Below are 24,210 nucleotides of genomic sequence, written 5' to 3' on the forward strand. Positions count from 1 at the left end.
TTCGCCCGATTTACACTCATATGACCACAGAGGCCAATTTTTTGCTCCGATTTAGTTGAAATTTTGCACAGGGAGTAGAATTAGCATTGTAGCTATGCGTGCCAAAGTTGGTTGAAATCGGTTCAAATTTAGATATAGCTCCCATATATAGCTTTCGCCCGATTTACACTCATACGACCACAGAGGTCAATTTTTAACTCCGATTTAGTTGAAATTTTGCACAGGGAGTAGAATTAGCATTGTAGCTATGCGTGCCAAATTTGGTTGAAATCGGTTCAGATTTAGATATAGCTCCCATATATATGTTTTTCTGATTTCGACAAAAATGGTCAAAATACCAACATTTTCCTTGTAAAATCGCCACTGCTTAGTCGAAAAGTTGTAAAAATGACTCTAATTTTCCTAAACTTCTAATACATATATATCGAGCAATAAATCATAAATAAACTTTTTGCGAAGTTTCCTTAAAATTGCTTCAGATTTAAATGTTTCCCATATTTTTTTACTAACATTTTGTTCCACCCTAGTGCATTAGCCGACTTAAATTTTGAGTCTATATATTTTGTAGAAATCTATCAAATTCTGTCCAGATCGAGTGATATTTAAATGTATGTATTTGGGACAAACCTTTATATATAGCCCCCAGCACATTTGACGGATGTGATATGGTATCGAAAATTTAGATCTACAAAGTGGTGTAGGGTATAATATAGTCGGTCCGCTCGACTTTAGACTTTCCTTACTTGTTTTACTGAAGTTTTTACTTTCGTTTCAGGGTGCTAGCCGATTTAATTTTTTTTGTAGAAAATAGTCTACATACTTGTTGTTTTTAATTATACCCTCCACTATAGGATGGGGGTATATTAACTTTGTCATTCCGTTTGTAACACATCGAAATATTGCTCTAAGACCCCATAAAGTATATATATTCTGGGTCGTGGTGAAATTCTGAGTCGATCGAAGCATGTCCGTCCGTCCGTCCGTCTGTCCGTCTGTCCGTCCGTCTGTGGAAATCACGCTAACTTCCGAACGAAACAAGCTATCGACTTGAAACTTGGCACAAGTAGTTGTTATTGATGTAGGTCGAATGGTATTGAAAATCGGCCATATCGGACCACGTTTACGTATAGCCCCCATATAAACCGATCCCCAAATTTGGCTTGGGGAGCCTCCCGGAGCAGCAAAATTCATCCGATCCGGTTGAAATTTGGTACCTTATGTTAGTATACGGCCTCTAACAACCATGCAAAAATTGGTCCATATCGGTCCATAATTATATATAGCTCCCATATAAACCGATCCCCAGATTTGACCTCCGGAGCCTCTTGGAGGAGCAAAATTCATCCGATCCGGTTGAAATTTAGTACGTGGTCTTAGTATACGGTCTCTAACACCCATGCAAAAATTGGTCCATGTCGGTCCATAATTATATATAGCCCCCATATAAACCGATCCCCAGATTTGACCTCCGGAGCCTCTTGGAGGGGAAAAATTCATCCGATCCGGTTGAAATGTGGTACCTGATGTTAGTATACGGTCTCTAACAACCATGCAAAAATTGGTCCATATCGGTCCATAATTATATATAGCCCCCATATAAACCGATCCCCAGATTTGACCTCCGGAGCCTCTTGGAGGGGCAAAATTCATCCGATCCTGTTGAAATTTGGTACCTGATGTTAGTATACGGCCTCTAACATCCATGCAAAAATTGGTCCATATCGGTTCATAATTATATATAGCTCCCATATAAACCGATCCCCAGATTTGAACTCCGGAGCCTCTTGGAGGAGCAAAATTCATCCGATCCAATTGAAATTTAGTACGTGGTGTTAGTATATAGTCTCTAACAACCATGCAAAAATTGGTCCATATCGGTTCATAATTATATATAGCTCCCATATAAACCGATCCCCAGATTTGACCTCAGGAGCCTCTTGGAGGAGCGAAATTCATCCGATCCAGTTGAAATTTGGTACATGGTGTTAGTATATGGTATCTAACAACCATGCAAAAATTGGTCCATATCGGTCCATAATTATATATAGCAAAAGTCATCCGATGCGGTTGAAATTTGGTACATTTTGTCAATATATGGCCTCTAACAGCCATGTAAAAATTGGTCAATATCGGTCTTTAGTTATATATAGCCGATGACTTATTACACAAAAATTGGTCCATATCGCCAAAAATAATCTACCAAAACTTTATTTCCATAGAAAATTTTGTCAAATTTTATTACTATAGAAAGTTGTGTCAAAATTTCATTTCTATAGAAAGTTTTGTCAAACGTTTATTTCTATAGAAATGTTTGTCAAAATTTTATTTCCATAGAAAGTTTTGTCAACATTTTATTTTTATAGAAAATTTTGTAAAAAAATTATTTCTGTAGAAAATTTTGTCAACATTTTATTTCTATACAAAATTTTGTCAACATTTTACTTCCATAGAAAATTTTGTCAACATTTTATTTCTATAGAAAAATTTGTCAAGTTTTTATTTCTGTAGAAAATTTTGTCAAAATTTTATTTCTATAGAAAATATTGTCAAGTTTTCATTTCTATAGAAAATTTTGTCAAACTATATTATATACGTATTTAATCGGCCTTTTTTTGTTTAATATATACCCCGTATGGGCTAACTTACAATTTAGAAGACAGTGTTAAAAAGTTTTACGATACCTTGCCATCGGCAAGTGTTATCGCAACCCAAGTAATTCGATTGTGGATGACAGCCTTTAGTAGAAGTTCCTACGCAATCCATGGTGGAGGGTACATAAGATTCGGCCTGGCCGAACTTACGGCCGTATATACTTGTTTTTTGTTTCAATTAATTTTTTGCAATTAAAAAATTTGTTGAGTCAACTAAATTTTTAATTGAATATTTTTTAAAACTCAATTAAGAATTTAATTGGAAACATTTCAGTGAACTTTTTTTCTGGGTAGTGACTAATTCACTTAGGTGAAAAAATTTTGCTATACTCCTCTGCTATCTGAAATACAATTCAAAACTTACAATCATTTAAATTTTTTATATACAAATTACCATCTATCATAGTGATATCAAAATAACCTTAAAACACTTAAATTTTTTATTCAAGAATATCCCTTAAGAATTCCTTGAAATGAGGCAAGGTCTTTGCCAAAAGGAATATTTATTCAAAATATTCAGATAGAACTAACAATGAATGTCTCTAAAAAAGACGACCCTCAAGATCTTGTGTGATAGTGGTTGTGCTATTCACAAAAAAACACACACTTTTCACCTTGAGAATAACAATTAATTAAAAACACTCCAAAGAGAGAATTCACCTCAGCCATTGTCGTTAGTTTTTCTCTTGGTCTTGGTCGGTGTTATGCTCTCAATGAATTGAGCGTTGACCAGTGCTGCCGCTAGTGAAAAATTGAGTGAAGTAGATTTTGGAAAAAAGTGGAGTAGATTGAATAAAATTGAAGTAGCATACATTTTTGAAAACAAAACAATAAAATTTAATTTATTATACCCTCCACCATAGGATGGGGGTATATTAACTTTGTCATTCCGTTTGTAACACATCGAAATATTGCTCTAAGACCCCATAAAGTATATATATTCTGGGTCGTGGTGAAATTCTGAGTCGTCCGTCCGTCCGTCCGTCTGTTGAAATCACGCTAACTTCCGAACGAAACAAGCTATCGACTTGAAACTTGGCACAAGTACTTGTTATTGATGTAGGTCGGATGGTATTACAAATGGGTCATATCGGTCGACTTTTACGTATAGCCCCCATATAAACGGACCCCCAAATTTGGCTTGCGGGACTCTAAGAGAAGCAATTTTCATCCGATACAGCTGAAATTTGGTATTTGGTTTTAGCATATGATCTCTAACAACTAACATGCAAAAATTGGTCCACGTCGGTCCATAATTATGTATAGTCCCCATATAAACTGATCCCCCAATTTTGCTTGCGGAGCCTCTAAGAGAACCAAATTTCATCCGATCCGGCTGAAATTTGGTACATGGTGTAAGTATATGGTCTCTAACAACTATGCAAAAATTGGTCTACATCGGTTAATAATTCAATGATTAAAACCGCTATGTTCATCGTAATTAAAGGAATAGGAAAAACAATTAGGTAATATGGGGAAAAATTCAAAAATTTGAAGCAGAACAAAAAGTGAAGCAGATTTTTGGAAGAAGGAGTGACGAAGTAAATTTTGCGAAAATGAAGCAAAATACTTCGATTGAAGTAGTAGCGGCAGCACTGGCGTTGACTCATTTTTTTACACTCTGACAAACAACGTGCTTACTTGCTACTTTATTTGAGTGTAAATCGCGGCTATGTTACACTCAAATTGGGGAACAAACAAACTTGGCCTTTGTTCAAGTAAATTCACCTCTCTGAATGAGTAAGAAGGATAAGGTATCCTTTAGCATGCAAACACTAACACACTTACTAGGCACACTGTGTGTTAGCTGGTTGAAGGGACAAATGCTGCGAGTAAGTTACAAAACATTTGGCCCTGAAGCTTTAACAAATATTTCAGTCACTATTTTGACCGCCTTTTGGAAACATTGTAAACACGCGTGTTAATACAGTGCCCCGTTCATACAAACTCACAACAAAAATCGCAGAGCACAAAATAGAAAAAACAAGGATTTGGTGCATGATTTGAATATTTGAATGGAAACCTGAAAAAAAGGATATAGAAAAAATACGGTAGAAAATTAAATCAGAAATTTTCTTTTATAGTTAAAAAAAAATAATTAATTTAAAATAAAAATTGTGCATATATATAGAAAAACAACAAAATACTCAGTAAAATAACGGATTTGAAAAATAACACAGCTAAACAATTTTCAATTTGAATTATTCAACGTTTTTTTTCAATTGGAAGAACATGACCCAAATTAATTTTGAGTGTTTAGTGACCATCAACTCTCCCGTGTGTTTTTAGTTTGTAATCATTTGCAGTATTTCAAATCAGTGAAAAAGAGGATTTATCAAAAAAAGAAATTCCGGCCTTTGAAATTAAGCCTTTTACCCTCTAAGAAACAACATCGCAAACTTCCGTTAACAGGGTCTTGCAGACGTTGAAAAGGATGTGAAAAAGTCATTATCATAAAATTTGAAAAAAAAAAATAAACAGGAAGGAATGAAAACTACATGAAAATATTAATGAAGAAAAAAAAAATAACAACAACATTTAAAAGGATTATGTAAACAAAAAACGTAGCACACATAGAAATATTCACACATAACCACGTACACATTATGAAGGCACCCGCCGCGGCACACATACATCTTCGTTTATAGAATGAAAGAGTTCACAGCTATCGATGCTATTTTAGCAAATGGTGAATGGGGTTTTGAAAATATAGGTGGAAAATATCTTAAACTTGATCGTAAGCTATTTAAATAATTATTCTAAAAATTCACCATGGGCCGCGTATGGTACAATTTAATTTAATTTTAGTTAATGGAAACTATTATGTTTTGATTAAAATTTCCCCAATATGAGAAACCATAACCAATGATTGTATCAATTAACAAATTTGTTGAACCAATTAAATTTTTAATTGAATATTTTTTTAATAAATTAAAATTTTAATTGGAAACATTCTGGGGATATTTATAGCCTTCACCTGTGGTAGAGTTTGTGCATTTGTATGTAACGCCAAGAAGGACCAGTCTCAGACCCATCGTTTAGTATACCGATCGTCTTAGAATTAAATTCTGAGTCGATTTAGCGATGTCCGTCTGTCTGACTGCTTATCTATCCATGTGTATGTATATGTAATTTAGTGTGCAAAGTAAAGCTCGCAATTTATGACCGATTGTCCTCAAATTTGGCATAGGATTTTGTTTTAGCTCAGAGACAATCGCTATTGATTTTGGAAAAAAAACAGTTCAGATTTAGATATAGCTGCAATATGTAGTTATCCCCGATCTGCGATTAAAATATTTTGTGAGTCTTCGAAAACTCGCAAAAAATAAGCCAAATCGGTTCAGATTTGGATATAGTTCCCATATATATGTTTCGCCCGATATACACTTATACGGTCCCAGAAGCCAAAGTTTCCAACCGATTGACGTAAAAGTTTGCACAAGGGAGTAGAATTGGCATTCTAGCAATACATGCTAAAGTTGGTTGAAATCGGTTCAGATGTATACATATTTTTCCCCATATATATCTTTCGCCCGATTTTGAACCATATGACCACTGGGGCCAAAGTTTAACACCGATTCATTTTTGCAAGGGGAGTAGAATTGACATTGTAGCAATGCATGCTAAATTCGGTTGAAATCGGTTCAGATTTAGATTTAGGTCCAATATATATCTTTCGCCCGATTTAGGCTCATATGACCATAGTGGCCAAACTTTACTGTGATTAATGTGAGACTTTTCGCAGAGAGTAGACTTATTATTATAGCTAGGGAGCCACCGTGGTGCAATGGTTAGCATTGCAATGGTTAGCATTGCACCGCCTTGCATACACAAGGTCGCGGGTTCGATTCCTGCTTCGACCGAACACCAAAAAATTTTCAGCGGTGGTTATCCCACCTTAGCTATGCTGGTGACATTTCTGAGGGTTTCAAAGCTTCTCTAATTGGTTTCACTGCAATGTGGAACGCCGTTCGGACTCTGCTATGAAAAGGAGGTCCCTTGTCATTGAGCTTGACATGGAATCGGGCAGCACTCAGTGATAAGAGAGAAGTTCACCAATGTGGTATCACAATGGACTGAATAGTCTAAGTGAGCCTGATATATCGGGCTGCCACTTAACCTAACCTAACCTATTATTATAGCTATCCATGCCAAATTTTGTTAAAATCGGTTCAGATTTGGATTTAGGTCCAATATATATCTTTCGCCCGATATGGATTTTACTGGCCCTAGAAGCCAATTTTTTTTATGTCCTTCATTTTTTTATTTATTTCATATAGTCGATTAGTTGAAATTTTGCTCTGAGAGTAGAATTAAGATTTTAGCAATTTGTATCAAATTTAGTTTAAATTGGTAAATATTTGGATATAGCTATATACGACTGATTTGTTGAAATATGGTAGAAAATGTAATACTTTATCCCCCATTTCAACGGGATTTTACTCCAATTGACTTTATTTTACACAGAATTTAGGCAACATTAGGCCGATTTAGGCAACATTGAAACAACGTCAGCGAAGATTTTCCCAGACTTTCCACAGAATCGGATAAGATTTTAACGAGGCTCCGGCTTGTGTAAATGTCGCTCGATGTGGTCAGATATTGTCACAAACCCCAAACTTGACCACCTATCTTGGCGGAATCTAGCCAGTATTCATGTGAAATCACCACTGCCAAATAACAAAATTGTAAAAATTCCTCAAATTGTCTGATACCTCTAATACATGCGTATCGCATGCATTTTTGTGCAATTTTCCCATATTTATTGACTTAATTGTGTTTCGTTTTAATTTTAAATTTTAAGACGAGAGCTTTTGTAGAAGTATAAAAAATCCTCCAAATCGGTTCTGATTTAAATATTTGTATATGGGAATATAAACCTTCATGTATCTCCCAACAAATTTAAAGGTGTTGATATGATACCAAAAATTGTGGTCCATATAGTGTTGAAAGGTATTATATAGTCGACCCCGGCCGACTTTAGACTTTACTTATTTGTTTTTTACTAACCTTGTGTTCCACACCAGGGCATTAGCCGAATTAAATTTTATGTCTATAGATTTTGTAGTAGTCTAACAAATTTTCTCCAGATCGGGTCAGAAAAGTGTTGCAGGGTACAATATAGTCGGCCCCGCCAGATTTAGACTTTCCTTACGAAATTTCATTTAACGAGAAAAAAAATGTATAATGTTATATTATTTTACTTGAATTTATCGAAATATTTTTCTCATATCGGCATTTGTAAGAATTTTGTTTATAACTAGCTATACATAGCTCGCTTCATTGTCCCTTGTCACGATACCACTCCTTCAACGACCTAAATATTTACGTATATTTTGCGCTATATAATCTTTCCAAAACATGCCAAACGGCCCATAACTATGTCTAAATTACTAATGAAGACAGATATAACTTATTAATAGAATTCATCATGGCGTATATTTTCAGAGAGGCTTAAAATTTGACGAACACTAAAAATTAAAAAAAAAAAACAAGTATATACGGCCGTAAGTTCGACCAGGCCGAATATAACGTACCCTTCACCATGGATTGTGTAGAAACTTCTACGAAATACTGTCATCCTCAATCGAATTACTTGGGTTGTGATATCTTAAAACTTCTTAAAATCGTTTTCTAAATTGTGAGTTAGTCCATACGTGGTATATATTAGACAAAAAAGATATGTATAGGTAATTCTATAAATAATTACGAATCGATATGGACTTTTGCACGGTACGTAGAGAGCCAGAATTGGACTATATACAATTATGAACTTGATATGGACCAATTTTTGTGTGATTGGGGATCGATTTATCTGGGGGCTATATATAACTATTGACCGATATGGAACTAGTTTGGCATGGTTGTTAACGGCCATATACTAGCACAATGTACCAAATTTTAACTGACTCGGATGAAATTTGCTCCTCCAAGTGGCTTCAAAACCAAATCTAGGGATCCGTTTATATGGGGGCTATATATGATAATGGACTGATATGGACCATACCAGATCATCATACCAGATCATTCAACCAGATCGGATGAATTTTGCTCTCCAAAAGGCACCGGAGGTCAAATCTGAGGATCGGTTTATATGGGGGCTATATATAATTATGAACCGATTTCGGCCAATTTTTGCATTGGTGTTTGAGGCCATATATTAACACAACGTACGAAATTTCAACTATATCAGATGAATTTTGGTCTTCCAAGAGGCTCCGGAGGTCAAATCTGGTGATCGGTTTATATGGGGGCTATATATAATTATGGATAATTTTTGCATGGTTATTAGAGTACTAACACCATGTACCAAATTTCAGCCGGATCGGATGAAATTTGCTTCTCTTAGAGGCTCCGCAAGCCAAATTGGGGGATCGGTTTATATGGGGGCTATATATAATTATGGACCGATGTGGACCAATTTTAGCATGGTTGGCAGAGACCATATACTAACACCATGTACAAAATTTTAGCCGGATCGGATGAAATTTGCTTCTCTTAGAGGATCGGCAAGCCAAATTTGGGGATCCGTTTATATGTGGGCTATACGTAAAAGTGGACCGATATTGCCCATTTGCAATACCATTCGACCTACATCAATAACAACTACTTGTGCCAAGTTTCAAGTCCATAGCTTGTTTCGTTCGGAAGTTAGCGTGATTTCAACAGACGGACGTACAAACATGCTCAGATCGACTCAGAATTTCACCACGACCCAGAATATATATACTTTATGGGGTCTTAGAACAATATTTCGATGTGTTACAAACGGAATGACAAAGTTAATATACCCCCATCCTATGTCGAAGGGTACAAAAAAAATAAGTTCAACAATTTTTTCGGTATAGGAAGAAGAATAAACAATATTTATTCAGCGGTCGATAATCTCTCCTCAGTGCTGGTCGAGCCAATCTTGACCGTTGTATATAAGGATGAAATAATTACGAACCGTTATGAAATTTTGTGCGGTAATTATACAGCCAGAACTGAAATATGGGGGTCGCTTTATATGGGGGATATATACAATTATGAACAAGAGTCTACCAAAAATGACAAATTTTTTACTGTTTGGTAGATTGGTACAATACTTGATGTTTTGGAAGATTTTGCAAAATATTCCTCTCCTACTATGAAATTTTTCATACATTTTCTACAGAAATAACATTTTGACAAAATTTTCTACAGAAATAAAATGCTGACAAAATGTTCTATAGAAATACAATTTTGACAAAATTTTCTATAGAAATAAATGTTTGACAAACTATATTTTGACAAAATATCATAAAGACATAAAATGTTGACAAAATTTTCTATAAAAATAAAATTTGGAAAAAATTCCTATAGAAATATAAAATTTTGACAACATTTTCTAAAGGGTGATACGGTCATAATTTGGTCAAGGGAAAACGCGTGTAAATCGGTGAAATCGTTTATTTTAAAAATCAAATTAAATTTATTTTTCAAGTTCAATTAGTATAAAATTCAGGAAAAATATTCAGTTAGGCTTTCGCTTTTCCAAATCCGAATTGCCGGGTCTCACGCTTGACACCTACCATCAGATTTTTTATAGCCACCTTGTCCACCTTCTTCGCCGCAGAAAGCCAGTTTGCCTTGAACTGCTGCTCGTCCTTAGCAGTTTTTTTGGTCTTCTTTAGGTCCCGCTTGACAATAGCCCAGTATTTCTCAATTGGGCGGAGCTCTGGCGTGTTGGGAGGGTTCTTGTCCTTGGGAACCACCTGCACGTTGTTGGCGGCGTACCACTCCATGGCCTTTTTACCGTAATGGCAAGATGCCAAATCCGGCCAAAACAGTACGGAACAACCGTGTTTCTTCAGGAAAGGCAGCAGACGTTTATTCAAACACTCTTTCACGTAAATTTCTTGGTTGACAGTCCCGGAAGCTATGAAAATGCTGCTTTTCAAGCCACAGGTAGAGATGGCTTGCCAAACCAGATATTTCTTTGCGAACTTTGACAGTTTTATGTGCTTGAAAATATCTGCTACCTTTCCCCTTCCTTTTGCCGTATAAAACTCCTGTCCCGGAAGCTGCTTGTAGTCGGCTTTGACGTAGGTTTCGTCGTCCATTACCACGCAGTCAAACTTTGTCAGCATCGTCGTGTACAGTCTCCAGGACCGCGCTTTGGCCGTCGTATTTTGTTTATCATGGCGATTTGGAGTCACTACCTTCTTGTAAGTCGATAGTGCGGCTCGTTTTTTGGCTCGATGCACGGTTGTAGACGATACACCCAGCTTATTTGCGGCATCTCCGAGAGAGAGGTTAGGGTTTCGCTTGAAACTACCGGCAACTCTCCTTGTCGTCTCAGCGGCTTCCGGTTTTCGATTTGCCCTCTATCCAGACTTCCTGGCTGTCGACAAACGTTCCCCAAACACTTTAGTTACATTTGTAACGGTTGATTTGGCATTTTTAGCGATTTTGCCAGCTTTGCGTGCGAGTAGCTCGGATTTTCGCGATGCGCGAGCAAAATTTTGATACGCTGCTCTTCTTGCTTGGACGGCATTTTGACAACAGAAGAGTGAATTCCAAAATCAAAATAAGAGCAACATTCTACACACACACACACACCTTCAAAATGAGGGATGTTCGGGTTTTTTAAATGCAAAATTGAAAGAAATACGTCAAGTTTATATTGACCAAATTTTGACCGTATCACCCTTTATGACAATAAAATTTGGTAGATTATTTTTGGCTCCTGTGGCAATTGTAATTTTTCTGTGATTGGGGATCGGTTTAATTGGGTGCTATATATAATATATCGATACGGACCAATTTGGCATGGTTGTTATCGGCCATACATTAGCGAAATGTACCAAATTTCAATCGGATCGGATGAATTTTGCTCCTTCAAGAGGTACCGGAGGTCAAATCTGGGGATCGGTTTATATGGGTGCTATATATAATTATGGACAGATGTGGACCAATTTTTGCATGGTTATTAGAGACCATATACTAACACCACGTACTAAGTTTTAACCGGATCGGATGAATTTTGCTCCTCCAAGCGGTCAATCTGTGAGAGACTATATACCAACACCATGTACCAAATTTCAGCCGGATGGGATGAAATTTGCTTCTCTTTGGGCGGGGGTCCCCCTCCCTGACAAATTGTCGAATATAGTAGCGGATTTGGCTAGATTTCAACCTCAACCTTCGATAAATATATCAGCAAAATCGGATAATTTATTTCCCGGTATGCGTTTGTGAAACAACTTCCAATTTACTCCATTGACAATCAAATCAGTCATAGAAAATCCAACTATATCACATAAATTTACATAAAATCTCTGTCGAAAATATTTTCAAATTGACAACACTTTTCGCAAATCTATGAACATCAGTCCCATTCCAAACATTTTCAGTTATCGGAGTGGAATGGAAATCTTGTTAAATGGATTCACAACTAATGTGTCAGTGTCTGCATTCATTTTTTTACGATTTTGTAACAGTTATCTGGATGGTTGACTCTTGTGACTATTGTCTGTTTTTCTCTCGTGAAGTAGATTTTGTCAACAACAATGAACGAACGTTGACTGCTATCTCTTGTTGAAAGGTCATCGTTTATTTTAGTCTACATTCACTATTGCGTACACAAACAACTACAACTACAAGCTCATACAAAACATAAATATGTATACATCCACACATATGAAAGTCTTTATGCGTGAGTGTGTATATTTGTGCTCCTCGTTTAAGCCTAGTTCCATAAATGAATCTTGCATAAATACCAGTTTAAATATGTGTATGTGTGGTTATATATGTGTGTGTGTGTGTATTTAGTGTAATTTCCTCATCCCTTTTCCGGTTTTATATAACGCTCACATTGTGCTCTCTACTAGCATTTGTAATGCTCCACTTAGTCCTCCCCTCACAGTTGTGAAGCTTTTGACTTTTGAATCCATATTTTGTTTTTGGCTATGGATTAAGACCTGTTAAAAACGGATTAAACTGATTTTTTTCTATATTTACTGTGTACAACAACAATAGAAATAACAAAAATAATAGGAAGCAACATTGTTGTCTCTATCTCCGGCCTTTGTGACTTTGTGTAATACGGTTAAGGGAGTGCTTGCAAATAACTGGAGGGTAGTGGTGCAAACAAAAGCTGTAATATCCAAGGATGTTTTAGTTAAATGATGGTAAGTTGTAATATATAAATTATTGACTTTTACTGTAACTAAGCACTTTTTAGATCCCATAGTTATGGTAACACATGGATAAAAAAAATAATTGAGAATTTGTTGACGTGATTTACTACTGGGGGCAAAATTTTGCGCAAGAGTTTATTCATAATTTTTAAATTATTTATTTACTCTGGCAAACCTATTACGTCTTCCTCAAATAAATGAACATTTTCCAATTCTGGTAACAATTGTTAAAGTCAATTTTAAAATTATTTATTTACTCTGACAAACCAATTACGTCCTTCTCAAAGAAATGAAAATTGTCCTATGCTTGTAACAAATGTTATAGCCAATTTCACATTTAGGGCACTCAATGGGGATAGTACGGGGATACTAACATCGTACTTTATAATACAGTTTAGTTAACATTTTCTAAAATTAACCTACTCTAAAAAAATATATATATAAAGGGTGATTCTTTTGAGGTTAGGATTTTCATGCATTAGTATTTGACAGATCACGTGGGATTTCAGACATGGTGTCAAAGAGAAAGATGCTCAGTATGCTTTGACATTTCATCATGAATAGCCGAACGATCTGCCACAACGTCGAATTTTCAGTGAATGGGCCCTAGAAAAGTTGGCAGAAAATCCGCTTTTTTATCGACAAATTTTGTTCAGCGATGAGACTCATTTCTGGTTGAATGGCTACGTAAATAAGCAAAATTGCCGCATTTGGAGTGAAGAGCAACCAGAAGCCGTTCAAGAACTGCCCATGCATCCCGAAAAATGCACTGTTTGGTGTGGTTTGTACGCTGGTGGAATCATTGGACCGTATTTTTTCAAAGATGCTGTTGGACGCAACGTTACGGTGAATGGCGATCGCTATCGTTCGATGCTAACAAACTTTTTGTTGCCAAAAATGGAAGAACTGAACTTGGTTGACATGTGGTTTCAACAAGATGGCGCTACATGCCACACAGCTCGCGATTCTATGGCCATTTTGAGGGAAAACTTCGGCGAACAATTCATCTCAAGAAATGGACCGGTAAGTTGGCCACCAAGATCATGCGATTTGACGCCTTTAGACTATTTTTTGTGGGGCTACGTCAAGTCTAAAGTCTACAGAAATAAGCCAGCAACTATTCCAGCTTTGGAAGACAACATTTCCGAAGAAATTCGGGCTATTCCGGCCGAAATGCTCGAAAAAGTTGCCCAAAATTGGACTTTCCGAATGGACCACCTAAGACGCAGCCGCGGTCAACATTTAAATGAAATTATCTTCAAAAAGTAAATGTCATGGACCAATCTAACGTTTCAAATAAAGAACCGATGAGATTTTGCAAATTTTATGCGTTTTTTTTTTAAAAAAAGTTATCAAGCTCTTAACAAATCACCCTTTATTTACGTGGTATTGAAGATTACACAAACTAACTTTTAGGATGTGGAATTTGCGCAATACTAAGGACAAATTTCTTTAATACAATGAAATTTTAATTAAAAGGATGTTTATAATCTATGCCTCAAACAAATTAAAAATTAAAAAATTAGGATACAAATCCTGGAAATTTGCGTCCCTCCCTAAAAGTCGTATGTCTTTGAACTAAGGCCAATTTTCCTTAAAGTTAAGAAAGGCATTTTTGGTTTAAAGAAATCATCCTCAATAACTGAAAAATTAAATCTTTATATTTAAGATAAAAACGCTTCAAATATAGGCTAAGATTTATTTTGAGGATTTTGCATCTTTGCTTTAACATAAACTTATTTTTGGAATTAAGAAAACATTTTTTATTTTCCAGTGTCCGTTATAATTTGGATCTACAAACTGGCATTTGCATGTACGTGAATAGCTTTATTAATATACCGGGAAAAGAGAATGCAAAATTTTAATTTTTTTGATCGTAGATTTAAAGCCAGATAGGTTGCTAAAATGTGTTTAAAGAAGCCGCATCCTTAAAGGAAGGTCCAAATCTTTGGATCCAAGTAAAATTTTTTGTATAGATACCCAGCAAAAAATTTGGAAGTTATTCTAAAGGCATGATTTTCTTTATTTTAACTACACAGGATGGCCTTTTAATTCAATGTCCTATAACTCGCTTTTTTCACATTTTTAATGGATATTTTTAACTTTTTTTTGTTTCATATAACATAGGTTAAAAACAGAGTAAGAATTGATAAAATGCTACAAATTATTCAAATTTTGCCGAAAAAAATTGTTACATCCATTCAAGAAAAATTGAGAATTTTTAAAAATATTTTAGAGCAAACGTTTCAAACAAGCTTTAGTATGTATTAACAAGTATATACAGTAGTAAGTTCGGCCGGGCCGAATCTTAAATACCCACCACCATAGGTTAGGTTAGGTTAGGTTAGGTTAGGTGGCAGCCCGATGTATCAGGCTCACTTAGACTATTCAGTCCATTGTGATACCACATTGGTGAACTTCTCTCTTATCACTGAGTGCTGCCCGATTCCATGTTAAGCTCAACGACAAGGGACCTCCTTTTTATAGCCGAGTCCGAACGGCGTTCGACATTGCAGTGAAACCACTTAGAGAAGCTTTGAAACCCTCAGAAATGTCACCAGCATTACTGAGGTGGGATAATCCACCGCTGAAAAACTTTTTGGTGTTAGGTCGAAGCAGGAATCGAACCCACGACCTTGTGTATGCAAGGCGGGCATGCTAACCATTGCACCACGGTGGCTCCCACCACCATGAATCAAATATAGTAGTTTCCTTTGAAAATTTCAGGGGGGTTTCATGACAGATATTTTCCCAAGCAGATCAGCTCAACCAGTACGCTTCCCATAGATAAATGTAAAGATTTTACCTATGAAGACTACATCATATTCTGAGTTTATAACAACCATTTTTGTTTTGGGTTTTAGAGGAATCATAAACATCTTTTATATAGATATATATATATATATATATATATATATATATATATATATATATATATATATATATATATATATATATATATATATATATATATATATATATATATATATATATATATATATATATATATATATATATATATATATTTGTCAGGAAAGTGTTTTGACAATGGGATAAAAATTATGTTTTGTTCCAAAATTAAATATAATGAAATTTTAAAAAAAATATTTTATTATGTATACTCACCATTTTCGACACACGTCTTTAAGGTCCTAGAATACCTCTAGATTTCAAATTTCAGGCAATATCAAAACATGGACCGATAGTCACCATTTTCGACACACAAAATACTGGATTCGGATCACACCTTAAGAACTGATGTAAATTCAATGCAACGGCTGGACATCCGTCTTGTTAAATTCTTCGCTTCTGCGTCAATTTTGCATCACTTATATCTATCCTAGTCATATATGGAAATATATAGATATATCTCAACATATATGGGTGTATCTGTATATATCTAAAGTGGTCAAATTTGAGATCTATTCATATCTAATTAAATCGTCCAATTTTTGCACGGGTCTTCATTACTAGGGCTTCAAATTTTTTGTTTCAGTGAACACATCCACCAAAAAAAAAGAACAAGTTAGGAAAGACTTAAGTTGCCGCGGCCGACTATATTATGCACTACACCTCTTTGTAGATCTACATTTTTGATACCATCTCAAATCCTTCTTATGTACAGGAACATGGGCATTGGTGTAGCTAGGGGATCCCCCGGAAAATTTTGGGTAATTTTGTTTTAGTCGTCATTTCTCTGAGTTCGAAAATTCATACCCTTTATTTATTTGATTTATACCAGGGATCCGGAGCGTGGAGCGGAGCGGAGCAAGCCCTTTTTTTGCCGGAGCGGGAGCGACATTTCTAAAATCCGGAGCGGAGCGGGAGTGGAGCGGTTTCCAAATGAAAAACCGCTCCGCTCCGAATAAAATATTACTTGAATGAAATGTGTAACTTTGAAATTACACTGTGTAGGTAATTTCAAATTTAGCTTGTACTTAGCGTAGTGTGAGTAAACGTTTAAAATGTACGATATGTATTTTTGTACGTACGTACATTGGGGAAAACACAACGTGTTTTTTTAGTAATTGTTTTCAAAAACGGCAAATGTCAAAATATATAACAGTAAATGTAAAAGTAACAACAGTACTTTCGATCAATTTCATCCCGTATTACTACAAAGATGTTTGTAATGAACGTCAAATAAATGCAATTAAACGATCTTATTTATATTTAATTTTTTAGTTTTCTACACTGAAAAAAATATTGTCGTGCAGTCAAAGATTCCATGTCCTTAGAATAAGAATGCAAATTTTGCTTAACATGGAAGACGCATTTCTCTAAAATAAAGTTTTTTATACCCATCACCATAGAATGGTGACGGGGGTATAATAAGTTTGTCATTCCGTTTGTAACATCGAAATATAGATTTCCGACTATATAAAGTATATGTATATATTCTTGATCAGGGAGAAATTCTAAGACGATATAACGATGTCCGTCTGTCTGTCTTTCTGTTGTAATCACGCTACAGTCTTCAATAATGAAGCACTCGTGCTGAAATTTTGCACAACCTCGTCTTTTGTCTGCAGGCAGGTCAAGTTCGAAGATGGGTTATATCGGTCCAGGTTTTGATATAGTCCCCATATAAACCGACCTCCCGATTTGGGGTCTTGGGCTTATAGAAATCGTATTTTTTATCCAATTTGCCTGAAATTTGAAATCTGGAGGTATTTTATGACCGTAAAGAGGTGTGCCAAAAATGGTGAGTATCGGTCCATGTTTTGGTATAGCCCCCATATAGACCGATCTCCCGATTTAACTTCTTGGGCTTATAGAAACCGCAGTTTTTATTCAATTTACCTGAAATTAGAAATCTAGAGGTATTGTAGGACCACAAATACGTGTGCCAAAAATTGTAAGTATCGGTCCATATTTTGGTATAGCCCCCATAGAGACCGATCTCCCGAGTTTACTTCTTGGGCTTATAGAAACCGCAGTTTTTATTCAATTTACCTGAAATGGGAAATCTAGAGGTATTGTAGGACCACAAATACGTGTGCCAAAAATTGTGAGTATCGGCCCATGTTTTGGTATGGTCCCCATATAAAACGACCTCCCGATTTGGGGTCTTGGGCTTATAGAAAACGTATTTTTTATCCAATTTGTCTGAAATTGGAAATCTAGGGGTATTTTCGGACCATAAAGAGGTGTGCTGCAAATGGTGAGTATCGGTCCATATTTTGGTATAGCCCCCATATAGACCGATTTCCCGATTTTACTTCTTGGGCTTCTAGAATCCGAAGTTTTTATCCTATTTGCCTGAAATTGGAAATCTAGAGGTATTTTCGGGTCATAAAGAGGTGTGCCGAAAATAGGGAGTAGCGGTCCATGTTTTAGTATAGCCCCCATAATAACGATCTCCCGATTTAACTCCTTGGGTTTCTAGAAACCGTAATTTTTATCTGATTTGCCTGAAATTGTAAATATTCTGGTATTTTAGGCTCGGTCCATTTGGTAATGCCTCCATATAGACCGACTTCACTTGAATTGCTTGAAACTTAATGTAAAATTTCCAGATTTTACTTCTACATATTTAAGATTTCAAATCAAGACGTTATTTTATAATTTTCTTGCACACTTACAAGAGATGTTAATGATTCCTCTAAAACTCAAACAAAAATGGTTCTTATAAATCCAGAATGTGATATAGTCCTCATAGGTGAAATCTTTAAATTTATCTTCGGGAAGTGTCCTCAAGTCCTCAAGCCCTCCTAAAATTTCAAAGGAAACCCTAATATTTGGTTCATGGTGGTGGGTATTTAAGGTTCGGCCCGGCCGAATTTAGTGCTGTATATACTTGTTTTCTTGTCCAAAAGGCAATAAACTTTTGAATGAAGTTGTAATGTCCTTATAATTAAGTGATGTTACTTAAAAATGTGTATCATAACATGAAAGATAAAATTTTTGAGGTAAGGTCAACGTGACTTTAATAATTAAGAAAAATTCTTTAAAATTAATAAAATTGTCTTTAAATTTGTTTCCTTTTTGCATCTTGCCTACAAAGCAAAAAATCGTTAAAAAATAAGACATGTTTTTCAACACTTTATTTTAAAGACGCTTTTTACTTGAAACATAGCATAATTTCTACTGGAAGTCGAGTCTTAATATGGAAAAAAAAAAATAACTCGTTAACTCGTTTTTAAAGGATTTTGATAACAACTGACGAAAAAATCTAAAAAAATGAAAAATTAACATATGCTTCCTAGAATGCTTCCTTTAATGAAGTCAAAATGGATTTAATATTTCTGAAAAAATCTTCAAAATTAATAAAATATTTCAACACATTGTTTTAAAGTCATTATACCCTAAACCACATAGTGGTTAGGGTATAACAAGTTTGATGTGCCAAAAAATGTGCCTACAAGAAATATTGATTTTAGACCCCATAAAATATATACCGATCGACTCAGAATAACCTCCTGAGTCGATCTAGCGCTTGGCGTCCGTCCGTCCATCCGTGCGTCTGTCCATGTATTTGTTGTTCACAGGATTTCGGTCGCTATTATTAACCGATTTTGATGAAATTTGGTACAGGGAGTTTTTTTGGGCACAAGGACGTACGTTATTGAATTTGGAAGAAATCGGATCAAATTTAGATATAGCTCCCATATATATGTATTGCCCGATTTCGACAAATGGGGTCACGTTGCACTTTTTTTACTAACCGATCGTCGTCAAATTTAGCACAAAATAATCTTCTGTATCACCTTTTAAGTCTGAAAATTTCATCGAAATCGGTTCAGATTTAGATATAGGTCCCATATATATGTATCGCCCGATTTTGTCAAATTAGGTCATAAAACCCTTATTTATCAACCCATCTTACTCAAAGTTGGCGAAATGTAATCTTCTATAGCACTAACTATATGTGCAAAAAATCATCGAAATCGGTTCAGATTTAGCTATAGCTCCCATATATGTACCGCCCGATTTTTCTAAATAAAATAAAACTCAATTGAACAAATAATACAATGTTTGTACTATAATTTTCTCGAAGAGGAGCGGAGCGGAGCGTGGAGCGGAGCGATTTTTTTTTCTCGGAGCGGAGCGGTTTTTTTTCTCCGGAGCGTGAGCGGAGCGGAGCGAAAAAAATGGACCGCTCCGGATCCCTGATTTATACAGTACAAAATCTAAAATTTTTAAAGAACTGATGAAAAAGTTTAAAATCAAAGTTCTTTAAGAGTCGAATCAGATCCAGATATTATCTGACGAGAAGTGTCAAAATGTCCACTTATGTAGTTAAAGGACAATAGGCGAATTCCAGGCAAATCAAGATTATTAAAAAATAAAATTGTCCCAAATAAAAACTCTCAAAAAAAAAGGCTATGCGTACTTGTTATACCCTCCACCATAGGATGGGGGTATATTAACTTTGTCACTGTAAAATAGGGTATTGTGAATTTGCGCATATTTGCTACACCCGGAATGAGACGAGATAGACATATGGTGTCTTTGGCAAAAATGCTCAGGGCCGGCTCCTGAGTCGAACTTGCCATGTCCGCCTGTCTATGAACACATTTTTGTGATCAAAGTCAATGTCGCAATTTTAGGGGTGTATATTAGACAGGGTCGCGAAAAAAAGTTCATGCAGTCACCCCCCAGTTTTGTAGCATATTTGAAGACAATTTCAGAACACTAAAACTTTTTTTTTTCCGTGCACCCTACGACCCCCCGAAATGCAATTTACTGTGCTGTGTCGTCATTTGAAGTCCGATCGAAAAGAAACGCATATCGTTGTTCATGGTTGATCAGGGGCTATATTTCGTGCATTGGTCATTTTTGACTCCGACGTCAAATTTGATTTTTAATTTTTTTATTTCGCTTCGTATACCCCTATGATGCCCATTTCTTATAACCATTATAAAGATCTTATCAAAATATGAAACTTTTGCTTTGGAAGTATTTAATTATATTCATAAACAAAAAAGTTACAGAGATTTTAAAAAGTCAATAGGTCACCCTACACCATCAAATAGCTTTTGCTGTGTTGTCATGATATCCGATCGAAACCACATGCACATCGTTATTCACATCTACGAAATTAATTTGAAAGGTATTTAATACACACAAACTGTTTATCTGTAAATTTCTAACCGTATCATTGTATACATACTCGTTGTGTGCACTACGGCATTTTCTGCGTTATGCAAAGTTCTTGGGTTTTTGCTTGAACAACTTGAGAGCCTACTGTTTTAAAATCTAACAATCAATCTAACAATAAAAGTAAGTGGTAACGGAATTGTGGAAAATTACGAAAATCGTTATGCTGCTTACACATTGGTTAAATTTCTGCCTTTCAACATCTGACTACGCCGTATTTTTTTTTTGCGTTTTCTTGTCATCTTCACAATGGTGAGCAATGTTGTCACATGAGTAAATACTTTAAACAAGAAAATATTAGATTAGATTTGTATTTGATTTGAGTACATTTCATGTTTATTAATTGTACAATTTTATTATGCGGCTAACAACTTTTTAGAATTAATTTATAACAAATCCTGTCGAGAATCAAGTTTACTATGTTGTTGGCGACTTTTAATTTTGGATATTATATAACCCAATCGTTTATCGTCTGTAACATGACTAGTAGATTCATTAACAACTCGCACAAATCGTTCGGTATTTTGAGAGTGGCATGGGAATTCTGCAAAGTAGGTGATAGTAAGAACGCACTCATAATTGATAACAAATATATATTACCTGGTATTTTTATGATATTATCTGATGAATATTGATATAACACTAACTGCTCATCTGTATAAAAATGCAAACAGGGAGGTTCGGTTATTTGAACATTATCCCAATTTATTGCTTCAGTATAGGTGTCACAATCAAAATTAATGTGATGTTTGGGTACGCGAAACTCGCGAATTGAAGCGGGTGGATCACTACGAACAGTTCTTATTATTTCGTATGCTCGAAATCGTACTCTTTTGTCCAAATCTGTTACCATAGCCAATAGTATATTTTCTGGATGAAAATAATAACTATTGTTCTCAATTGTTGGCCGAATTATCATTTGTATATTATTGGGTAACTCTCGGATCCAGAGTATGTATTTGAATAAATGCTGACTTCCATAAATACATTGAGGTTGGCTCTTGACGAGAAACCAGAAAGGAGCATACACTTTCACAACAAAAGTAACCAAATTTCTTAAATCCTCTGTTGGAAAACTTTGAGATACGTAGAGTCGTAACAACCTAGATGCAGTTGTTAGCCACCGCGCTGTACTAACTGGACCAGGTTTCTGTGTAGCTAACCTTTCATCACATGTACCATTATTAACAGCAACAACCATATGATATAAATATAGTTGATCGCTGCGAATTTTCCAGTTTTCAATATTGTCGGGCATGGGTCCCATTGCAATAGGTTGGAAATCACTTGCAACCTGAAAAAAATGTGGATGAAAATAGTTTCATTGTACAAAAATTGACTACGACACAAACTAACTCCGTTATACATACCTGATATTGTTCACATGCCAGAATTTCCGGTCCAAATTCACCAGGCCAAACACCTGGACCAACCTGTTTTCCATATATATTGGTCATCAAAGTTTTAAGCGGCAGTTCATTAAAATGCAGTAGACAGACATTCCACTGAAGCGGGCGTTGTAAATATCTCTCCATGCATGCATTTACTCCAGTTTTAAATCCCGTATTTACCGCAGTGCCATCACAACCAATAGCAACTAAATGGTCTAAAGAATAGCCTGCAGCATTCAAAAAATTTGCAATGGCATTCTGAATTTCGGCGCCTGTGCCATTGACCGGTGTGGCGTATCCAACGAACACGGAATCAGGCTCTTTCACTATAGTTATATGTTCTTCAGTAATTGTAGAGAAGCGTACCTGATTATTTAGTGTATATTTTTTTATAGTTTTATCTTTTTTTCCATCATAAGAGATACACTTCAATGTAGCGTCGTTGTTGTAAGTAGCTTGGGCTTCTGCTCTAAATATAGCTCTTTCTCTTTGTATCTTGTTTTTGTCAATAATAAGACTGTCTAAATAGCTTAGTACTTTCTCGCTAATATCACAAAATTCTTCTCTCGCTTTTGTTGCAATTGAACTTTTTAAATCTTTTATTATAGAAGTTGCGAGTAAAGAACCATAGCGATCTGAGGTATTAGTTCGATCCAAGGCCAAAACGAAATTTTTCAGTGATACGTCAGATACCTTTAGTTGGGGAAGTTTTTGAGGCCTTTCATCACATTCATCCTGAAAAAATTCTTCTTCGCTTGAACATGGAACGTACTCAGAGGCGTAAGTAGATTTGGGAGGATTTGACACATCGTCAATGGAATCTACGTTCATACCGTCATAATTTATACTGCAAAGCGATAAAACTCTTGGTCCACATTGATCAATAAAAAACTTTTTCGTATTTGGAGATATTTTTTTAATGTTGGGGCAGCTGCATTTTTTATTAAGTTCGATTCTACACTTACATTGCGAAATTCGAAATAAGGTTTTCCATTCCGTTTGCAAGTACACTGAGTGTTTCCTTATTATTTCATCACGTTTATTTATAAGGTTTATCAATAATTTTCTAATTGATGTATTTCCGACAATTGGAATCTTCGTAATTTTCCACAATTCTGTTACCACTTTTATTGCAACTTGTATATAACATGTAAGCTTTTTATTTTTTTTAACACTTGCGGTGCCTGCTTTCTTTAAATATAAAAGGAATTCAATAACTTGATGATTTGTTGGTAATTTAGTTTTGTCGATATCCCGAGCTTCGAATTTCATTTTGTTTTCACTTTTTTCAAATACTATCAACAGCCTTCTCTCACAAAAATATGGACAGACTTAAGAAATCATGTAGCGAAAGTGTTTGTTAGATTTTTTGCTAGAACAATTTGAGAGCCTACTGTTCTCAAATTGTTCTAGCAAAAACACATGCACTTTGCATAACGCAGAAAATGCCGTAGTGCACACAACGAGTATGTATACAATGATACGGTTAGAAATTTACAGATAAACAGTTTGTGTGTATTAAATACCTTTCAAATTAATTTCGTAGATGTGAATAACGATGAGAATGTGGTTTCGATCGGATATCATGACAAAACAGCAAAAGCTATTTGATGGTGTAGGGTGACCTATTGACTTTTTAAAATCTCTGTAACTTTTTTGTTTATGAATATAATTAAATACTTCCAAAGCAAAAGTTTCATATTTTGATAAGATCTTTATAATGGTTATAAGAAATGGGCATCATAGGGGTATACGAAGCGAAATAAAAAAATTAAAAATCAAATTTGACGTCGGAGTCAAAAATGGCCAATGCACGAAATATAGCCCCTGATCAACCATGAACAACGATATGCGTTTCTTTTCGATCGGACTTCAAATGACGACACAGCACAGTAAATTGTA

At 35.4% G+C, this 24,210-nt stretch overlaps 1 protein-coding gene across 3 annotated transcripts in view; it reads left to right on the forward strand.

Annotated features, from left to right (window-relative positions):
- The first annotated feature begins 4,493 nt into the window (after window positions 1–4,493).
- LOC142230222 (frequenin-1) overlaps window positions 4,494–24,210 on the forward strand; it is a 208,027-nt gene continuing 188,310 nt past the window's right edge. For 2 of the 3 annotated variants that reach the window (XM_075300863.1, XM_075300865.1), the window contains exon 1: window positions 4,494–4,702. The gene's annotated coding sequence lies outside the window, so the exon portion shown is untranslated. Of the gene's footprint in view, window positions 4,703–12,653; window positions 12,806–24,210 lie in introns of all 3 variants that reach the window. The other variant, XM_075300862.1, reaches the window with a different exon arrangement.

This window comes from Haematobia irritans, chromosome 3 (assembly GCF_050003625.1).
Source record: "Haematobia irritans isolate KBUSLIRL chromosome 3, ASM5000362v1, whole genome shotgun sequence".
NCBI lineage: Eukaryota > Metazoa > Arthropoda > Insecta > Diptera > Muscidae > Haematobia > Haematobia irritans.